Genomic DNA, 22,713 nt, shown 5'->3' with positions numbered 1-22,713 from the left:
CATGGCAGCAGGCTTCCACCTGACCCTAAAGGTGCTTTGAGCAATCTAACATGCTTTCTCTTAAATACCAGTTGCTTTGTGCAGCTTGAGCTACTTTTTGAAGCCCTTTAAAGCCACTGTGCTTTATTTTGAGCTGGGCAAGCAAAACATGTTATATTGAACAGTACTGATTCTTAACTGCTAACCAAACGGGCAATTACAATACTGATTCCTGAGCCAGGAATAGCCTTTTCATACTTAGAATGAAAGTGCTGTCAGTACCATTGGATGACCTGTTGCTGATCATTCTCTTTAATCATCTCAGGAATATAAATTTTAAAAAGATTTATGTGATATAGCAGAAATTCTAGGTTTTGTGTACAGTGCTACCAGGAAAGCAATGATGCTTTCACATGAAGCTCTGCAAAGGAAGACAACAGTGAGAGCAGAAGCCCACAGTTCTGTTTTCCAAAAGGAAAACTTTTTGAGTCATTCCTGTGAGGCCAAGGCAGGGAGAGGGGTGCAAGGAAAATATAGCTTGTATTGTGATCCTTTCTGCTTGAAGGGAAAAGGACAGGAGAGTCATTATGCAATACTTAGCAGCAAGCAGCCTCCAGCCAGGCTGGGAAAGGCTCAATACAGTGCTGTCTGTAGGATTTAGGATGTAATTGCTGCAGGGAATGGTGATCTCATCACCAAAGAGAGCTCTTCTTGGGGAGCTTGGCCTCTGGCAAAAATGGTGAGATGTACTTGATTGGATCTCCTTCAGAACTTAGTCATATATTGTCCAGTATTTGCATTGGGGAGTGCCTAGAGTCCAGGTAGCTGTTCTCATAAAGTGCTGACATTTCTGAAAAAATGGGAGGATTCCCAGTCAGAGTTGAAGCCTGAGTGTTGCTTTTGACATTCAGATTGAAAACAGAGAACAAATCCTAAAATAAGGGGTTCTTTCAAGAGTCAGTGTGCTGTGTTTTCTAGATAATACCCAAAGTCTAAACTTGGCAGAAGGGAGATACAATCTAGGCTTTGCATGTGCCTCAGCTTTCCAGACTTCTCTGTGGCAGGTGTGGCAACCTTCAGAGTTCAGTGCATTGCTGTTGCAGCACAAAGGCAGGGGAAGCCTAAGGCAGATCTGGAATGTGTAAATTATGTCCAGAATGGAAATGGAAATTATGAAACCATGTTGAAATGGAAATGTTGAACAATCTTGCAAGTGATTGCTGGGATATATAGGTCAGCTTTAATGGAGGTGACAAGGACACTGTCATAGTCTAGCATAAGGAGGTAAGCATCTGTCTCAAACCCTCCACAGTAACAATGACCTTTGGAGTCCTATTACTGCCACTATTTCTTGATTATGGTGAAGTGGGTTTTAGCTCAAAGCTAAAAACACTTTAAAAAAATCCTGTTTCTTGCTTGAGCAAGGGTTGGGGACTATTTTGCACTTGATTTTCTCTTCTGCAGGCCCTGAACTATATTCTTAAGAATTTTCATCTTTGTAGAGGCAGAAGGGGGAATCTACACAAATATTGAAGGACAGAAAAAGAGGCAGATCAAGTAGGACTGAAGGGGAACTGTAGGATTTCAAATCCATCAGAACCAAAGAAGCTGGAATAAATGGGGAACCCAGAGGTTTATCTCCTGTCCTGTTCTGCCACTAATACAAAGTGTTGCTATGGAGCAACTACAGCTTCTGCAGTTCACAGTGTGAACAATGGAAGAGAAATGAGTGAAAGCTAGCTGATGTACACAGAAGCCAGATCCCTTGAGGAGCAGGGCTGCTATGTGCTGTCACTGGATTGGAGAGCAGACCCCAGGCTCCCTTTGTGCAGAACTACTACAGACACTGGCACCGCTGTGACCAAACCCTTTCCAGGCACTGCTTGCAGCCCACAGCAGGTCTCTGAACTGGGACCACTCTCAGGCAAGTCTTTGGTCTTGCTGTAAATGGCTGCAGTCTCTTGGTTCAGTGACAAATTTGGGTCCCTCAGTTTGTGTTCTTTTTTCTTTGTTTTGTTTTTTGGGGGTTGGGGTTTTTTTGGGGGGGAATAGTTGAGGCAGAGAACCAGCTCCTATAGTCAGTGGAGCGCTAGCAGATATTACAGCACTTCCCATACTTCTCTGTGACTTGTGCCCTGGCACAATGCAGCTGCTGTGAAATCACTGTGCTGTTATTTCCACTCAAACTTGTGTAACTTGTCCTGCCTGACCAGAGATAGTACAGAAAGCCCAGGTGACCACGTTCATTCAGTAGAAACTGATGAATGGTGTGAAGCCACACATCCAAATAGCTTGCTCCTGTGCACCATCCTACCTCAACTGCTGGAAAATCAATTGCAGGTGGTGTCTGTTTATGACAGGCAGGAGGTGGGTCTGCTATGTGCTATCTAAAACAAGGAAGGGTTAAGTAGTGTTCTGAAACTGCAGAGATTCTTATTTATGTCTGTAATAAAATTCTAAGGAATTATTTTCTAGAATAGGTCAAAAAGGCATGCTAAACTGTATCTGTGATCCAGTGGTTGAGGACAGCTTTCAGAATAGAAATCCCATCCTTACATAGGGATCCCATACATACGTACCTTGTGAGTGTGCTTTCAGAGTTTGAAGGGATTCTTCTGTTGCTGAAGAACAGCTTTACTAAAGGGCTCTGGCAATCCAATTTAGTAATGCTGTTGATGTCACCAAACATTATCAAAAATACATATCTAAGTTCTTAGCATGAATACACGCCATAAGATATGTAGAATGCTTCACAAGGGAAAAAAATTAATAGTTGCACCAAATGTTTTTTATAAAGGCAGACAAATTTGACTTTAGTTGTGCTCCAGTGCATGAATTTATGGTGACAAATTTACATGCCTATAATCTAGGGAGCATATGCTGTTCATTAGGCAATGGGGATGGAAGCAGTATGGCTAAGATAAATTACTATTAATTTAGCTGGTAGCTTATAGCCAGCGTTGTAAGGTCACTGACTTTAAAGACTTGAGTGCTGCCGACCTTCTTACCTGCTCAACTCCCTTATTTTAGGTACTTGAATAAAGTGCTGTAGTCTCAAAGTGCCAACAGAACTGATTAAAAAAAAAAAAAAAAAAAGGAAAAAAGTCCATCGTGATACCTGTGTAATCAGGTCCAGCATTTGAAACCCAGGGAAGATGAAAGGGAGCACTAACTACATCCTACAGTAGGTTCATCCATCAAAATCTTGACTAAGTAAGGTACAGTATCCTTGGAAAGAAAAAAACCCTGAAGTGATCAGACAGCTCTCGACTCTTAAGGGTTTATTTCTGTCACTCTTGGTCTCTGCTGCAGGAAAAAAAAAAGGAAAAACCAATAAAAAGAGCTGTGCTAATGATTTTCAATTGACAAATTGAAACTTCAGTTTCAAATTTTCAATTTCAATTTTCAACCTCAAATGTTTCAGTTGACAGAGCCGAGAGGAGGCAGCTGGAGTCCAGTGCCGGTGCTGCCCACAGCTGAGCTGCCACCTCTGCAGCTGCTGGAGCGCCCCTGCCTGGGGCAGCCAGCCCTGAGAAAGTCACCAGCTTTGCAGCAGGTGAGCTAGTGCAGCATAACCCACCTGCTGCTCTGCCCTCTGGGAATCTTCTGGTTATTATATGTAAACGTGGGAGCAGAGAGGCTCTGTTTCATGGCTGGATGTGGTCTTAGTTCCAAGGGAAGTCTGGTGACACCTGGATGGTCAGAGTAGCTCTGGGTAGCCTGTAAGGAAAATATGCTCGAAAAAGGAAGGGTAATCAACTGTCAGTCATGCAGAGAAGGGGATGGGATGAGAAGGCATAACTGGAGAATGTGAAAACTAAGATAAGCATTCTCTGTATATGAGTTGGTCTTGATCTATTTTGGCCACATGTGTGCATGGACGCATAAACTCAGAGACAATTGCATTAATCTTTAGAAATGAAATGTTGAAAGAAGAGGTTTCCTCCCCTTACTAAAAAATACTGCTTTTGTTAAAAAGTGGAAATTTTTTTATGGTCTTTCCATATTTTAAAGGAGATTAAAAAAAAAAAAGCACAATACTTTGTAAAAATGAGCATTTCTAAACTCAAAAGGCTAATAGGAATACATCCACCTAAAGAGATGTCCTGTCATAACATCTGCAGGAAAACTCTGCCCAGACCACCAACACCTGAAAGGTGATGCTGACTACCAGAAACTGGTTTTATTTGATGTGTGTTACTTTTGCAGAAAAACAAAATAAGTGTACAAAAAAAAAATCATGAGCCAGTCAGGAAGACAAGCCTTCCTGGGCACAAAGAGCACTGTCAAAGCATAAAGGCCTCAATCTCAACCTGTAGCACAGTGGTCACTGTAATTTGTCCTCTTGCTGCTGTTCTTTATCCAAGAGAATGGAAGAAGAGTTGGTACTAAAGGGAATACAGAGAGAGTCAGAGGGGCCAGGTACAAAACCGAAAAAATTCTCTCTCTCTTGCAGACAGCTGCTGACACCATGGGACACCTGCTAAGCCCGTGGTCACCAACCCTTCCGTCCTCCTTCCTGACTCTAGCGAGCTGAGAGGCAGAAGCTGCCAGCGTCCCTGCAGGGCCCCGTGCTGCTGGGCACAGGCAGCTCCAGCCTTTGCCACTTCCTCATGCTTCCCCATCACCCTTCCAAAAGCAGCTTCTCCCACTGGCAGTGGAAACCCCAAAACTTTAGAAGCTCAGGGCAGTGCTCCCTTGAATTCTGCCTGCCCTACCAGCTCAGGGCAGAGCTGGAGCTGCCTGTGCTCCCAGCAAGGAGCTAGCAGCCAGACAGTGCTCCATCCCAGGAACCTTGCTGGGGAAAGCAGCCCCTGACGTGTTGCAATAGGAGTCATGATGGCCGTCATGAGACCAGCTTCCTTGTCTTCAACAGGCACTTTAAAATATCACAAACAACCATTCTGCATTTTAGTTCCTCTTCTGCTCCTGTTACTCTTTTATTCATTTTTTCTGTCACCCCAGAGGTTGCTGAGAGCTCATGCACACAGGAATCACCTTTGTTTCTTCATTCCACCCTGTGTTTGGCCACTTCCACATCACAGACCCAATTCCTAACAAATTCCGCAGCTGATGAAATACTCAGATTGTTGGCAGTGGTAAAACAAGTCCCAGTTGCTATAATTTCCAGCATTGTGTAGGAGTCATTAGTTACTGTAGCCTAATTTAACTATTAAGAAGGGGGAATCTAAAAAGCTTAAGTCTTTAAACTCTATTGCCTGCCAAGTTCCTTTATGAATTTCCCTGTAGCATGCAACATAACCTTGGCTAGAAAATAAATGCATCTACATTCTTACCTTTGGGGTTTTTTTCCTTCCTCAAGCTCTTCTTCTCCAGTCTCTGTTAAAATCTGTTTTCAGATAAGTTTCTGTTTTTCAAAGCATTGTAGCCTCTGTATTCCTGTCCCTCAAAAAGTTCTTTATCATCTGCATCTCTTGCAAGCATTGGAGTAGCACAAGTGGACAAAAGTCCTCTGATGGAATGAAGTACTACTACTTCTAAGTAATTACTAGTACGAAGTATTAGTGCCTCATTTTCCTGATATCTGGTGTCTGGTGTGAAACTGTGTGTTCTCTGGCCAAACGTAAGTGTGGGGAACGGTCCATCTTCTCTCCCCCCACATAAGACTAAACAAAATGCCTTTCAAGCCAGCAAAGCAAGAGTGGTGTCTTTTTACTGATTTAGCCAAGGACAGACTGGAACAGGCCTCTTGCTCTACCAGATAACTCCACAGCAAGAAAAACAGCACAAGGGTTACGATAACTGGCAGAAAAATGGACACTAGGTTAAAGATGCCTCTGAAAGAGCACGTACCTGGCCAGTGCTAATTGGCTAATTTGAACAGTGGTACTTTCTCGAACAGCAATTTCTGATCTATAAAAGAGGGCAAGATCCGCAGGCCAGGGCTCTCTCTGCCTGCCCGGGACGAGACCCTGCTGCAGCACCTGGACCTGCCTTGAACGCCCGCCCCGCTGTCCGGACGAGCCGAGAGGGAAGGGGGGGTCCTGTGCCTGCTCCGCAGGGACCCTGCCTGCCCAGCCTAAACCAAACCGGACCAAAGTAGGAGCCTGCCCAGCCTGCATTCGCCACCTGCTTTGGGACTAAGGCCGTGCTTGCCGCCGCTGCTGCTGCTGGGAGGGGTCGCCCCGGTTCCCGGGAAGCCGGGTCCCCCACGGATCTCCTGCTGAGCCTGCAGCCGCATCCCGGGAACCACGCGCTACGGAAGGAGGGTAAATGCACACACAGACACACACACACACACTCTTAACTTTCCTGCCGGGCTCAACTCCTACCCTTTCACTCCATTGATTTTACACTCATCCTCGGAGTGTGCCTTTAATAAGACCATGGTACCTTTGAATCCCTTTTCCAATATACACCTAGACAACCTCTCCTGAACCTTGATCCCTTAATTTGTGTTGACCCTTAATAAACCGATTAATTTGTAAACTAAACATTGGTCTCAGTAGCAATTTGTGAGCGTGGTGGGACGGTGTTCCAATCTACCCTCTAACATATGGTCCTGCAGTGGCCATTCCTCTGTAAGAGGTATCAGAACTGGGATACTGAGGGTCTTTTGGAGCCCCCACACCACGTTCTCAATTGCTAAGTAATAAACTTAAAAAAAAAAAAAAAAAAGAAAAAAAGGCAAGCTACTACAATTGGTATCAAAATGAGCACCGAGAGTACCAATGCTGAGGCTGCTTGTGCAGAAGGTACCACTCCTGCAAAAGTTGCCACTGAGGCAGAAAATATCAAGGTTCAGGACAGGTCGTATCGATCAACTTCTCTGTTTGAGGAGGAACTGCGCAAATATGCACTTGTGCAGCCCTTCTGGGACCACCTTAAAAAGCACAAGTACATTCCAACCTTTCAAGAATTTATGTGGGCTCAAGAGGCCTATATGAAGGGAGACTTCCATACCATTGTAGATAACCTTATAAAATTGAATAAGGATTCCCCTTTTACTGGAGGCTTAAAAAAGGATATCAAGAAATATGGGATAGATTATATCAATGCCCGCTGTTTCTTTATCCTGGCCACAGTTGCATGGAGGGATGGGAGAAAGCAGCGGCAAGAGATCACAAAGCTGCAGCAGGAGTATACTGGGCTGCAGCGAGAGCTCAAAGGGCTGCAGCAAGGGCTTGAGCAAGGGTATGCAGGAGCGCAGCAACAGATTCAAGAGCTGCGCCAAGAGCGTATAAAGGCGCAGCAGGAGTATACAGTGCTGCAACAAGAAAATGAGGGGTGGCAACAAAAATGTTATAGGTTGCAACAAGTGAATGAAGAGTCACAACAGGCGTATAAGGAGTTGCAGACAAAGGTGCAACGACAGTATGCAGGGCTGCAACAGGAAAATACAGGACTGCAACAGGAAAATAAAAGGTGCAGCAAGTGATTGCAGGGCTACAACAAGAATGTGTAAAGGTGCAACAGGAGTATGCAGAACTGCAACAGGAAACTGAGGGGCTAAAGCAAGAGATTGAACGTCGAGGGCAGTTAAAACAAAAAGATGCTTCCCCTTCGAGGGAGGAGAACTTTGGGGATACCTTGGACTTCTCAGATTCCTCGGAGTCGGATAGCACGAACCATGAGCCTCAGGACTGCTTTGAGACAATAAAAAAATGCAAGCCTGTAAGCTTGCTGCAGGTGCCCTTACCTGATCAGTCAGTTAAGAAGCATTTATCTTTTAATGACAAAATAGAAATGCTTAATCCTTCCCTTTCAAAATCAAAACAGCAGCAAGCCCCCACGCAGCCGCTCCCTCTCCCCTCTCCGGCCGATAGCAAGCTGGAGAGTTTATTAGCTGAGATAAAGGAGCTGTGTGAATTCCTTGCTAAAAATGTACACAGCCTGGAAGAGAAACATAATCAAATTTCTGCTAGGGAGGAAGACATTTCAATCCACTCATCTTCTCCCTATAATTCTGAGGATGAGACGGAGAAGGGAGTAAAATATAAATATCTGCACACAGTTGTGAAAACTTCCTGTTGTCACAAAGAAGGTGCTACCAAGAAAAAAGAGGTTGTAATTAAAGAAATACCTTACACTGCAATGGAATTGGCAAATATTAGAAAACAATACAGCAGGCTTCCATCTGAGACGGAAGCTGAATGTGTAATGAGAGTGTCCCTCACAGAAGGAGACCATATCATGTTGAGTGACGAAGAAGCTGAAGGGTACTGGGGACCCGGAATTATTTTAACAACTGAAGATAGGTCACACCCCTGGACCCTAGCTCAGCGTGCAGCTTTTTGTGTCGGCACAACTGATCCCCTTTCCAGAGGAGAGCCATTGGCCCTGGAAGGGGACGACTCTAATCTTATGGCTAACATAAGAAAGGCTGCTGTAATCCAAATGATTTATGACAATGAATTAACACCAGGTCAGAATGGTCCTATGCGTCTTCGAGTGAAACCCGAAAGACTGAATGTTCTAATCAGGGGACTCTCTGGACCAATTCAAGGTGTAGTCATCCAAATTAAAGATAAACTCCGAAATGGACATAGGCGAGGATTTACATGGTCCGATTTGGCTAAAGAATTGATAAATTATAGCAAGGAGTATGGTGTAGCTGTTTCAGAAAAATCTTGCAAGCCTCCTGCAGTCAGACAAGTCACTCAACCCTCACATGCTGATGTGGCTGCTAGGCCACGCCGGAACCCCCCTCCTCCTAAGCAACAAGGAAGATCACGGGGTGACTGGACAGTCGTGAATAGAGGTAAACAAAACAGAAAACCACATAGCACACATAGAAACCAACGCCCCGAAAATCAACGTGCTTCATCACAAGATGACATGGGGCTGTACGCTAAGCTTAAGGAGGAAGCTGAGTGTATAGGTATCCCACCGAGGCTTTTGTCCCGGAATTATTCGTATCAGCACCTGAAAGACCTAGTAGAAGATTGGTCTAAAAGGCCTAACTCAAGATCTAATTCAAGAGAAAATCAGTCTAGAAGGCCTAACTCATGGTCTAATTCAAGAGAGAGATTGAGAGAAAGATCCAATAGCTCGGGAAACTAAATAACCCTCCTTCTGCAAAGAAAAGAAAATCTAAAAGACAGCGGAGGAGGGGAAAGGGACAGAATCTTAATACAGAAACTAAAAATGATTGGCAAACAAACAGTCATCAGTCAGGCCCTAAAACTTCCAGTCGTCCAAAAGATTGGCAAAATGTGTTAAAGTTAGTTCAAAATAAAAATGGAGACTTAGAACTTACCTGTGCTGTTGGGCCAAGACGTTATCCTGTAACATTTGTGGTAGACACAGGAGCACAGATTTCCACGCTGAAAGCCAATGTAGCTGAACAATGTGGTATTAAACCATCTCTAAAGCCAATATATGTAAGTGGAGCATTTGGTAACTCTGCTTTACAAAAAACAGCTAAAGTCACTTTAAATCTACCAGGAGAGGAAAAGCCAATTCGGACTGAAATGATTGTGGGTGACATTCCTTACAATTTGTTAGGAATGGATGTTCTCACGGGCCGAGCGTGGAGAGATGAAGAAGGCCCTTGCTGGAATTCTAGCACACCCACACCAAAGATAAGATTGTTGCAGTGTGCTCCGCGCCTGCCACAAAGCAGGATAACAAATGTGAGACAATATTCCATCCCAATTGCTGCAAAGGAAGGTATTAAAGGAGTAATTTCTGATGTAAAACAAAAGGGCATTATTGGGCCCTGTTATTCACCATTTAACTCCCCGATCTGGCCTGTAAGAAAACCAAATGGTAAACGGAGGATGACTGTTGATTACAGGAAATTGAATGCTAATGCAGACACACTCACAGCTGCTGTACCTAACATTGCTGATTTGGTACTAGAAATCCAGGAAGCAGCACACCCAGTGCTGGCCTCACTGAATGTAAAGGATATGTTTTTCCAAATCCCTATTGATCCTGAGGACCAAAAATATTTTGCCTTCACTTGGGATGGGGTGCAGTACACTCTCACAAGGTTATCCCAGGGATATAAACATTCACCCACACTGGCCCACCACGCGCTTGCGTGTGAGCTGGAAAACATTCCAGAAATCAAGAATAACACCAACGTCAAAGTCTATCAGTACATAGACAATGTTCTGATAGGGCGCCAGAGTGAGAAGGAGGTAAAAGCAGTTTATGATGCTATCATCAAGCATCTAACCAACGTGCATGTAGAAATCCCTGAGGAAAAGAGGCAACCACCTTCCCAAGAGGCAAAATTTCTGGGAATAAAGTGGAAAGGGGGGACATGGAATATTCCTTCTGATACTTTGTCCCACCTGAAAGAGATAAAGGTGCCCTCTAATTAAAAAGAATTGCAGGAAATACTAGGAACTCTTCAGTACTGGAGGAAGCACATCCCAGATTTATCTATCCTCTTTTTGATTTACTGAAAAAGAATTGTCACTGGGAATGGGATAAATCTCATGAGGAGGCCCTCGTATTATTATTATTGGAGGTACAGACTTTCCAAACCCTGGGACCTCTCCACCCAGAAGATCCAATAATAATAGAATGGGGGTTCTCAACCAGTGCCTTATCCTATCACTTTTGGCAACCTGGGCCTAACGGGTGTACTCAACCAATTGGCTTCTACTCTCAATCATTTAAGGATTCAGAAAAGTGATATTCCGTTCTGGAGAAGGGATTGTTAACGCTGTGTACAGCACTGAAAGAAGTCAGCAAGATCATTAAAAACCAAAGGGTAATTCTTCAAGGCCCTTTCAAAGTAGTTAACCAAGTACTGTCTGGAAAGGCCCCTCCAGAAGGAATATCCCAAAAGGGTAGAATCAGGAAGTGGTATAGCCAAATTGAGTACTATTCTGGCCTTTTCAAGTTTGAGGAAGGCCTGGACAAACAACTGAAGATTCAGGAACAAAATGGATCAACAGATGAGAAAAATTTAACCATGAAAACTCCCAGTCCTATTAAAGAGGCCCCGGAATACAAGAGTGAAATGATTAATGCTTGATTTACAGATGCTTCATCTCAAAGAGAAGGGAAAACCTGGTTCTTTAAATCTGTTGCAATTAAACCCTCCACAGGCGAACAAATAATAAATCATGATAAGGGCAGTGCCCAAGTAGGGGAGCTGGATGCTGTTCTCAATGTTTTTGTAAAAGAAAAAACCTCCAAGGACACTGTGTACATTTACACAGATTCTTTTGCAGTCTTCAAGGGCTGTGTGGAGTGGATAACTTTCTGGGAACAGAATAATTGGGAAATTAACGGGGTGCCAGTTTGGCAGAAAGAAAAATGGCAACAAATACTGAAGATTGCCAAAGAGAACCCTAATTTTAATGTAGGGTGGATTCCTTCTCACCAGACTAATTTGAAAAATGAAGCTAGTAAGTGGAATAACTATGTTGATGAGCTAGAATTGCTGTGAAGGAAATCTGATCAGCTACCACAGAAGGAGAAAATCAGGAATGGAAAAGATTGCTTGAATGGCTCCACTGTAAAAGAGGCCATTCAGGAATCTTTGATTTATACAGAGAGGCACAAGCCCGTGGGAGGCCTGTCACCCGTGAGCAGTGCAAAACAGTCATTTCTTCATGTGATCTTTGCAAAATCAGACTCGGGGAATATCCACTAACCTCTGATCATTTACATATCAGGGAAGGAAAACCTTTGTGGTCCACATGGCAGGTGGACTATATCGGTCCCTTCAGCAAATCAGGAAACAAACAATATATCATTGTGATTGAGGAGGTAGTATCAGGATTAACCTGTGTTGAAGCTGTCTCTAAAGCAAATGGGGAAAACACAGTTCTTTTTCTGGAAAAGGTATTTAGGGTTGTTCCTAAACCCACAAATATTCCATCTGACAATGGAACTCATTTCACCTCACACCTGGTACAGCAATGGGCTAAAAGGGAAGGTATCAAATGGACATTTCATGTCCCATATTACCCACAAGCTAACGGGATAGTAGAACGTACTAACGGGTTAATTAAAAGTCTCATTCGTCCACAGGATTTCAGATGGGATGAGAGGTTGAGATATGCAGTCTCTACTATAAGCAACAGGTGGGGGGTGAACGGGTGTCCTCGCTTAAATGCCTTTTTCCCTACATCACCTACTCAGGATGATGGCCAGCACAGAAGACTTTACAACAAGTCCAAAACTCCTCTCCACTCCGGACAGACTGTTTTGGCAAACCTGCCAAATATTGGTAAAGTCAAGCTTACTTTACAGACACCGATGAATTCACATACATGGGTTGCATCTGATTTAAATTACAAACAACATAAAATCAGTACAAATTGGATAATTCATGTTGAGTAAATCAGTGTTTTCTTTTGGAAGAAATCAGTCATTTCTGTATACCTGTGTCTAGTGATGTTAGTTAATACATTGCAAATTATGACAGCCTAAAGAGCCAGAGACATCCTGGTGACAGTACCAGGCCTGATCAACCTGCTGCTGGACTCTGGAGGAGTTACTTTGTGACCGCTGTGGGACTGATCACCCCATGGCCTAAACAAGGTGCTCTATAACATTGGCTCCTTCTATACTCACGTTTGAGTTGTTGTTGTTTCCAATATATTGTATTGGATGGGAATACTTAAAAATACTGCTACAGAACTCACTGAAGTAACAAGAACTTGGTTCAAGCTTGGGGATTTCCTAAGTGGTCTGCTTCCTTTTCTTTTTGATGGAATTGAAAATTTGGTGTATGTTTTAATAACTGCAATTATTCTATTCCTTTTCCTTTTACTGTTTTAAATAAGGCTGATAAGAAAGGAATGTTTTTCTAACTGCTGGGTCCTCGAGGTCATATCTTTACTCTGCCAGCTCAGACAGTACGGGGAGATCTATGACCCCCTGTAGGAGGCTGAATTAGACAGACAGCAAAACTCCTGCTCTTCCCTTCTCTTCCGTCCATGGCCGACATCCGGGGAGGACTCCGTCCATCCATCACCCTCGACCCCCAGGCTCGAGCTCTCCTGACCCTCATCACTCTCTGCTTTTTTCCATCAGCAGTCTGGAATTCTTTGGGACTGTTTGCAGCTGGGGGTGGGGTGGTGGGGGAAAATAAGAAGCTTTTGCATGCTTCTGAACATATTTGTATAAGGTTGTACATATTTTCTTGTATCATTGGTGTTTAACTGAAGTTGTATGATTTGGTTTTTGGTCCAGCGAGGGCTCTCTATTTTTCTTTCTCCGTCCCTACCTGGGTGGGAGGCAGGGGGGATCGGGAGCGTTGTTGTCGGGCCTGAGTCAAATGGTGACATATATCATTGTGTATTATGTTTGGGAATTGTTCCCTTGTTTGTTGTTATGGATTATTATATTTTATTTGTAATTTTATATTTACATTTGTTTTTACACCCGAGGAGGGGTAAGATCTAATGTGAGGAAAGGGTTTGGACAAGAGCCTGGTTCACATATATATACTAATGGACAGTAAGGACACTACATAATTGCTGCCTTAAAAGCCACGGGGTGAGATGTGGGGAATGGTCCATCTTCTCTCCCCCCACATAAGAATAAACAAAATGCCTTTCAAGCCAGCAAAGCAAGAGTGGCATCTTTTTACTGATTTAGCCAAGGACAGACTGGAACAGGCCTCTTGCTCTACCAGATAACTCCACAGCAAGAAAAACAACACAAGGGTTACGATAACTGGCAGAAAAATGGACACTAGGTTAAAGATGCCTCTGAAAGAGCACGTACCTGGCCAGTGCTAATTGGCTAATTTGAACAGTGGTACTTTCTCGAACAGCAATTTCTGATCTATAAAAGAGGGCAAGATCCGCAGGCCAGGGCTCTCTCTGCCTTGCCCGGGACGAGACCCTGCTGCAGCACCTGGACCTGCTTGGAACGCCTGCCCCGCTGTCCGGACGAGCCGAGAGGGAAGGGGGGGTCCTGTGCCTGCTCCGCAGGGACCCTGCCTGCCCAGCCTAAACCAAACCGGACCAAAGCAGGAGCTTGCCCAGCCTGCATTCACCACCTACTTCAGGACTAAAGCCGTGCTTGCTGCCACTGCTGCTGCTGGGAGGGGTTGCCCCGGTTCCCGGGAAGCCAGCCACCCCACGGATCTCCTGCTGAGCCTGCAGCCGCATCCCGGGAACCACGCGCTGCGGAAGGAGGGTAAATACACACACAGACACACAGACACACAGACACAGACACAGACACACACACACATAACTTTCCTGCCGGGCTCAACTCCTACCCTTTCACTCCATTGATTTTACACTCATCCTCGGAGTGTGCCTTTAATAAGACCATGCCGTGATTGAGAGACGGAGACGCAGCTTGATGCAAGCAAGGTGTCCAATTTATTAAGCTAACACACACATTTTTATATGCTTCCAGGCTGCCTCTAGGCAATCGTGTCTTAAGCTAATTGGCTAACTACTCTAATACACGCGCAAAGTTAACAAGGCTGCTTTGCTGATCAGAGAGTGTTCAGGCGGCGTTCACGAGGCAGGTCCGAGGCATCTTCAGATAAGCAGGAGTCAGAGGCGCAGCCATTCCGTTGTTCCATTGAAAACCACAAGTTCCCTCTCACTTGCTGATTACAGCAATGCCTCTCAGCCAAGGTCCTGCACGTCCTGTACTTAGGTTCCTTTAAACAATAACAACCTTCTAAAGTGATTAACAGTTCATTAACACAAGTCGCTCCCATGTTACCACATCTCCCCCTTTTTTGTTTTAAATTCAGGTCTCCCGGTTTTCCCACGGTTTACGACCAACGAGCTCAAAAATACTTTCTTTAGCTAACATCTCTACACCAGGGGTCCTCCCGGTTCCCTTCACGCCTTGTGTTGATTCCTGTTCTACTACAAAAATTTTGCTTACTGAAGCAGATATTGATTTTTGCAAGCATTGTAACATACATGGAATTATCATTAATAATACACAGATTAATAAAAGAATAGAAAGCCCTTGCTTAAGCAAGTCTTTCAACCACCCTGAGATACCCCAGGATGCCAACCACCCATCAAGTCCACCCACACCCTCCTTTATATTATGAATTCATTCTTGTAGCTCCTTAATCTGTTGATAGATACTTTTGGAGTGGGCAGACAAATTCATACAACACATTCCTTCAAAATCTTCACAACCATGTCCATGTGCTAATAAAAGAAAATCTATAGCAGCACGATTCTGTAACACAGCATGCCGCAAGCTATCTACATCATTAGCCAACCCTGACAAAATGTCCGAGGTTGTATTAAACTGTTTCACTGCCCAACATGCTAGTCTTTTAATCTTGTTCCAATTGCTCGCAGCCATTGCGCCAGGTAAGAAAAAGGACAAGGCTACAGTCTCCGCTCGAGATTCTAGATAAACGTGATCATCACAATCAGGCCTAAGTTCTTGTAATGACCTTCTCAGTCTGTGGTGTTTACTCACCGACTTAACCAAATCCCTCATGCGGGGTGCAAATAGCGTGAGTTTCCCAATGTAACAGGGTCCTCTTATAGGTTTAAGAGGGATCCCGGGCCAGGCCCTGTTTCCACAGATCAAAAAATAACCTCCGGGTAGTTGTACCTGGCCTGTAGTATTGACAACAAATCGGGAACCCAGCTCTTGTGGTCTATCCCAATGATCGCTATTACCTGTTACATTGTGATAAATAATTAATTGACCTCTTATTTTCTTTTGATCATTTTGATACCATCCACGTGGGTCCCAGAAATAAACAACCCCTGTCCCATTAATTGCTGTTAATCCAAAGTTTGAGCAATGTTTCTCGAAAGGGTCTCACATTTTTTGCTGGAATCCAACGGGGGCCTCTTTCTGTGGAGACACAAGCATAACCTCTACCCCATGTGACAAGGGGGTAGGGACCCATTATTTTACCTGTTTCAGGGTCCCGTATTAACACTGGTGGTTTGATTCTAGGTTCCAGAAGGGCATTTGTACTAAAATGTCGAACTATGGGGGGATTACTGTCCAACAACGAACAATTCAAAAAGTTAAAAACATATAAGGCTTTCGCTCTTCTGGAGTAGCGGTCCCTACTCCCCCTTTTTGTTTTAATAACAAACATTTGAGGGATTGGTGGGACCGTTCTATGAGAGATTGACCTGTAGGGGAGTGAGGGATGCCAGTAATATGTTTTAGGTGAAAAATTATGAACTTTAGGCATTAAAATGAGTTGTGCAATTCGGCTCTTCTTTGGTATAACACAAGGAGGAAACGGAGTCCAGGCCATGATTTTAATTTCTTGAGGACTATCAGCATCTATTACCCCAGGCAAGACAAAAAGTCCTGATAGCGTTGTAGATGATCTTCCTAATAATAACGCTTGTGTTCCAGGTGGTAAGGGGCCAAAAACTCCAGTGGATAACAAATGGACCGAGGAGTCAAGCAACGTTATTGCGTGGGAGGTTGCCAGGTCCAGACCGGCACTTCCTGCTGTTGCTGGGCAGAGATCGGCAATACTGCCAGCCCCCCCTGCACCCGCGGGGGGATTGCCTGCGGAACTTGTCTCTGCACGCGCCGCGGCCCCGCGCGCGCTGAGACTCCCCCGGGAGCAGGGACGCCGCCGCTGCCGCCGCTGCTGCTCCTGCCGCCGCGGCCGCCTCCTCCAACTACCTTCGGGAAACTCGGGCGACGCCGCGCTCGGTTAACGTCGGCTGTTTTCGGCTCTTTTTCGGGGTCAATAGGACCCGGATCAAAGGGATGGTCCTCGGGGGGATATTCCGCAGTACCAGTTAGCTGTGGTGGTTCAGCGGCAGAACTCCCGCCCGCCACGGGGGAAGCCCGGGTTCGATTCCCGGCTGGTGCGGAGAGCCCCGCTTCACAGGCAACGCCGGTTGAGGGTGACGGGGAAGGCACCGAGTCTTTTTTACAGGAGTCCCGTGGCCCTTGTTCTCGCGCTTTTATGGTTTCAAAAACAATTCTCCACCTAGGGGGCATACGCAGCGCTTCTTCATCCCCTGCGGTAGCCGCATCCCATAATTTCACCCCCTCCTCGTCCCAGAGTTCACATGTAAAGATCGAGGAGGCTGTTACTGTGGGAATCTTGACCTGCACCCACTTAAGTAATAGTTTAAGGTCCTGCCCCGTAAGGGGCTTCTTCCCTTGTTCTTTAAGTAATGTTTTCATTACTCCATAAACGTCTCTCTCAGGGGAAGACGCCTGATTCCCCATTTCCTTAATTAGTTTCCCGCAGCTCACCTCTCGTTCCAGACGGAGGGATTTTGCCGGCACGTCCTCGGCCACTTCCTTTCAGCGGCTCGTCCTGCTTCCTTTCAGCAGCTCAATGTTAGTTCTGCGGGACTCACGGCATGCCACCAGGTAGGCGGTTTATCATTCCTCGGCGGTATCACCATAGGAGATATCACGTCGGGGTCACCAATTTGCCGTGATTGAGAGACGGAGACGCAGCTTGATGCAAGCAAGGTGTCCAATTTATTAAGCTAACACACACATTTTTATATGCTTCCAGGCTGCCTCTAGGCAATCGTGTCTTAAGCTAATTGGCTAACTACTCTAATACACGCGCAAAGTTAACAAGGCTGCTTTGCTGATCAGAGAGTGTTCAGGCGGCGTTCACGAGGCAGGTCCGAGGCATCTTCAGATAAGCAGGAGTCAGAGGCGCAGCCATTCCGTTGTTCCATTGAAAACCACAAGTTCCCTCTCACTTGCTGATTACAGCAATGCCTCTCAGCCAAGGTCCTGCACGTCCTGTACTTAGGTTCCTTTAAACAATAACAACCTTCTAAAGTGATTAACAGTTCATTAACACAAGTCGCTCCCATGTTACCACAAGACCATGGTACCTTTGAATCCCTTTTCCAATATACACCTAGACAACCTCTCCTGAACCTTGATCCCTTAATTTGTGTTGACCCTTAATAAACCGATTAATTTGTAAACTAAACATTGGTCTCAGTAGCAATTTGTGAGCGTGGTGGGAGGGTGTTCCAATCTACCCTCTAAGACACGGTCCCGCAGTGGCCGTTCCTCTGTGAGAGGCGAACGCCACGAGTGACCCTCGGGCTCATTCCCAAACCTCTCCACACTGGGGGGGGGAAGTCACGGAAACATCCTGACAGCCGGTAGCCCCCCAATACCGGCCCGTGACAATAAGCATTTCTAATCTTGGACTCTCCCATGAATTGCAATAAACAGTGGTTAAAATTATTTTAAAAGCAACAGCTATGAATGAGAGTCAGGATCTAGGAAAGGCCAAGATACAGGAAGTGCCCAAAACAGGTTACAGTCCTGGCAGGTTGTTTAACACCCCCCAGTGTTAAAAACCACCCAGGCTGTGATTGTTCAGCTTCTGGTACTTTTCATAGCATCATAGAATGGTTTGGGTTGGAAGGGACCTAAAGATCATCCAGACCCAACCACCTGCATGGGCAGAGACACATCTCACTAGACCAGTTGCTCAGAGCCCTATCCAACCTGCCCCTGAATATTTCCAGGGATGGGGCTTCCATAACTTCCCTGGGCAACCTGTTCCATCTGTAGAGCCAGCATTTTACCACACACTGTTGTGCAAGCAGAGGCTCGGTAAGGCACAGGACATAGTGTGAAAGATTCAATTGTGTCTCAGCCCATCCAAATCAGACCAACCACACAATGACAATGCTTTGCCATGACACTGCCTGGCTGCCCATGGCACAGGTCATTCATCATCTCACTCTGTAATTTACATCCATAATTGAATGCATTATTGCCCCCGGAGCCCCCCTTCCAGTACAGGAGAAGGACAACTTCATCTGTCCTTGCCCTGTTTTCAGCTGTGTCCCCCAGCACCTACCTGAGGATGGCCTGAGCCCTCACCAGCAGCTCTCCTGCCTGCCTGCCCACACTGGGAAGGTGGGCATGATGCTGCTGAGCCCACCTGATGCTTACAGATTCTGCCCTACTTGTGAAAATGTGCTGGTGTAAACTAACATTTAATAACCTGCCTTCCAATGTCTGTGGTCAAGAGAAAATAATTTCCTGAAATTGCAAAATTTCCTTTTATGCTACAGCATTGAAAAAGAAAATTGGTTTGCAGCCTTATCATCTAGTTGTCCTTAAAAGCTGCGCGGCTGCCAGGGACACCAAATCTGAGTTTTGCCTGCTCAGACCTGGGAAACCTGCTGCTGAGAAACTCCCACTACCAGAGCAATTCCCGGGAGCAGGGATAAGCTGGGGGGCAGTGCTGGACCATCTCCATGCTCCGTGAGAGTTCCAACAGGGAGACAATAAAGTTCTACTGCATCCCACACTGAAACACCAGAAAGATTCTTATTTTTATTTATTTTTTTTTATGCTGAGAGTAAAGGAAAAATAACCAAGTTTCCATGTTGGAAACAAATCTGTGAAGATAAACTGTGAAGTGAAACAAGGGTTCTCAGAGTGAAGTCTAAGAAATGCCAGGTTTGGGCAGCGCAGCACTGGAGGTCAGGCTGGGGAGGGATGGAGGGAAGGGACCATGCACAGAGTGAGCAACCTTCCTCAAAGTGGGCAAGGAGAGCTGAAGCAGAAAAACCCCTCCAACACAAAATCTTGGTTTCGAAATGCTGAAAATATTCCAGCTGAAGGAATACTTCTGTGTCCCTACTGAGTATACAAGTAGGGAGCAATTAACCATGTTATAGTAAATATTTACATGGAAACATATTTATTTTCATTTTCTTATGGATCCAGACACACCCCAAGCAACCACAGGTTTAAAGTACTCATAGAAATTGAAAACCTACTACACATTTTAAAAAAATGCATGGAATTGGAGAAATCTAGGCTGGAATTTTCCTCAGAAAAATCAACACTTCACTTAAAATATTTCTACTTCCATTATAAGAATTGCTGTTTAAAGCAACAAGAAAAAAAAACCAAAACAAAAGCCAAACTAAACCAAAACACTTGCTAAAGGTAAAGTTAGATTTGTCCTGCCAAATAATCTGTGACAACAGAAGAGTGGGGGAGGAGGAGGAAATGCCACATTTGCTAAAAGCTTTAACACCTGGTCTATGATGGAAAACAACCAAGAACTACTTGGGGACAAGGGCAGGAGGAAGCTGTTAGCCAGACAATAGAAGAGTCTGTCAAAACCAGAATCTTCTTTAGAGCAGGGATTCTGACAGCACAGTTTTTGTAAGTGCATATCCAAAATTAAAGGTCATTTATTACCAACATGGACAGAGGTTCACAACTGAGCCCCAGCTATTACTTGTTTTTTGTTACTAAGGCTCCCACATCAGCTTCTGCCCAAAGACTTCAAAGTTGCAAAAATGAAATAGAGGTTTTCCGGGGGGGGAATAAAAATTACCCAATTTGCCCATGCAAAACATTATCAAAGCTGTCAAATAGCCAAATTTGGGACTATGCTGTGAGGTCTAGCAGGTGGATTAATCTAAAGTAAAAATAGATTGTATGTATGTGTATATTAAGCATCCTCCCACAGCTGGAAACTAGAGGGTTAAACACATCTTCCTTTCCACCTGGGTTCAAAGCCACGTTTTTACTACTAAAAAAAAAGAAGAAAAAAAAAAGAAATAATAAAAAAAGATGTCTTTCCCACGGTCAAAGTTTTTATGTAGTTCAGAAGGGCTCAGTGCAGTCCAAGCTATCAGGAGATGCTGCTGCTCTGGGGACTCTGTCTCCTCCACCACCGGAGGCCACTCCAAACTCCATTTCTCCAGGCAGGAATTCAAGCTGTCCAGGCTTCAGCTGCTCTAGCTTTCTGCACTCGTGCTGCTCTGCACAGCCCCCAAACAACACGGGTGCAACCCTTCCTCACTCAGCATCTCTTATCTTTTGGAGCAGCAGCTGGACACTTCCTGTAAAGCCTATTATGCGGGGTAATTTCCTAAGTAAGTTAATTACTGCTCTGGAAGAACATGAGGAGCACACGGGGAGAGCGTCATGCAGGGAAGGGCAGCACAGCACTGCTTCCTGGCCGTGTGATTGCTCCTGAAAAGAAAAATAAGTCTTAAAAACATTCAAAAAAAATTATGATCTAGCCACTGAATGCCAAAGCACCAGTGGCTGCTGAAGGGCCTCAGGAAAAGCCTCGTGTGTATTGGCATCAATGCTATTTAATCTAAATACAAAACTCCTGGCGATATGGGAATTATGGGGTTTCACAGACATCAAGCAGTCACAGCTTCGTAACTACAGTCGAGATGCTGTGTGTGGCTCATACATTTCAATTACATGTTAATTTCTTTAAATACAATCTTACCTCAAAAACATTTGAAATTCTGTGGGACATGGAAAATTTGGGCCAGGGGAACAACTATAACCACTTGAGCTAAAAGAACCAGTGTAGCACAACTTCTGAGGTGACACCTTTGACAGGTTCCTCACAAAGCTGATTAAAGTGACCCAAATATTCTCCTAGTAGTCAATCTGCTATTCCTCATACACAAGATTTTGCTTTCAAACGCCCACTGAGTAACTTCCAACTAATAGATGAAACTGAGCACATGCTTGGAGACTAACTAGCTCTTGAAAGAAAAACAACTTCTTGTTTTGTGGACCTCTGTTTTGTCTCAGGTACTTGGTATCAGAGCTTGTTTCTTGCAGTCTTTGTAAACTCAGTTAAAACATCCACAGCCTCAAAGGCAACCTGCAGGCAACACTCAGATGCACAAGGATGGCAAGTAATTAAACTTAATTTCAAGCAAAAAAAACCCAAACCTGAAAAGCTCACCTTGATTCAGCTCTGTGTCAGAGTGTTTCCAGGGCTCAAAAAAGCCTCTCCCCTCTTATATATATATATGTATACGTGTGTGTATATATATATATAAATAAAAATTTTAACATTATCAATATTTGTTACCTGGAAAGACACAAAGTCTATTGCTGTCATCTGAGATGGCTTTTTGGATAGTTAAAAATTCATGCTCACATTCGATGCTGGCTCACATTGCTATGCCAGATCTGTAGATCAGTTCAGAACTTCTGTTTTCCTCTGTCTCATTTTCCTCACACTTGTCCCACAGGCAGGTTCATCAGAAACAATTTATGGGTACTGCAGAATGGGAAGTCACTGCAGCATTTTTAGTGAAGTAAATGGACAACCAAATCACCTGTAACAATTAAAATCTATGAAAAGTAAGTCTCAGTGCAGCAGGCAGGTGTAACATTTGGCTACTAGAAAAGTAGACTAAAGGACTAAAGGCATGAAAAATGAAACTTAAAACTGCACTTGTAAATACACACAGCCATTTATTTGAAAGGAATAAGGATCATTGCTCAGCGGGAAATGCTTCCTTTTCCTAATTGCATTTTTCTTCAGAACTGAATTATCTAGGATAAAGGCTTAAAACATGGGGTATGCTCAGAGGAGTGGTGTGTATAATATAAAATAAATCCTTCCATAATCTCAGATAGGGAATGTCAGTTCATAACCGTCTCTCACTAGTTTACATATTTTATTTGCCCTGCCCTATGGGGAAATCTCCCCCCACCTTTTTACTTTCAAGTGTTGAAGCTCTCAGGAGCAGGGAGGGGTGATGTGCTTTGCCCACCAGCACACTCACCTGCCCCTCAGCACAGAACAGCAGATACTTCCAAGTATCAGAAACCTGCTTTTAGGCATGGGAATGCTCAGACCTTGAACACAGCCAGTCTTTTTTTCAGACATAAACCATGAATACTGTGATACTTTGTATCACCTCTCAGTTTTAAAACATCAATTTAGTTGCGAAAAGATAGAAATAAAAAAATATTTCAGAGTAGCAGCAGCATTTAAAGACTCCCAAGGTTTTCACTCCAGGGGATTAGTTTTGTATTTCAGAAGCAAAAACTGCACACCCCCAGACACACACAGGGCAG

This window comes from Apus apus, chromosome 1, assembly GCF_020740795.1.
Source record: "Apus apus isolate bApuApu2 chromosome 1, bApuApu2.pri.cur, whole genome shotgun sequence".
Classification (NCBI taxonomy): Eukaryota; Metazoa; Chordata; class Aves; order Apodiformes; family Apodidae; genus Apus; species Apus apus.
This window is presented reverse-complemented; position numbering follows the sequence as displayed.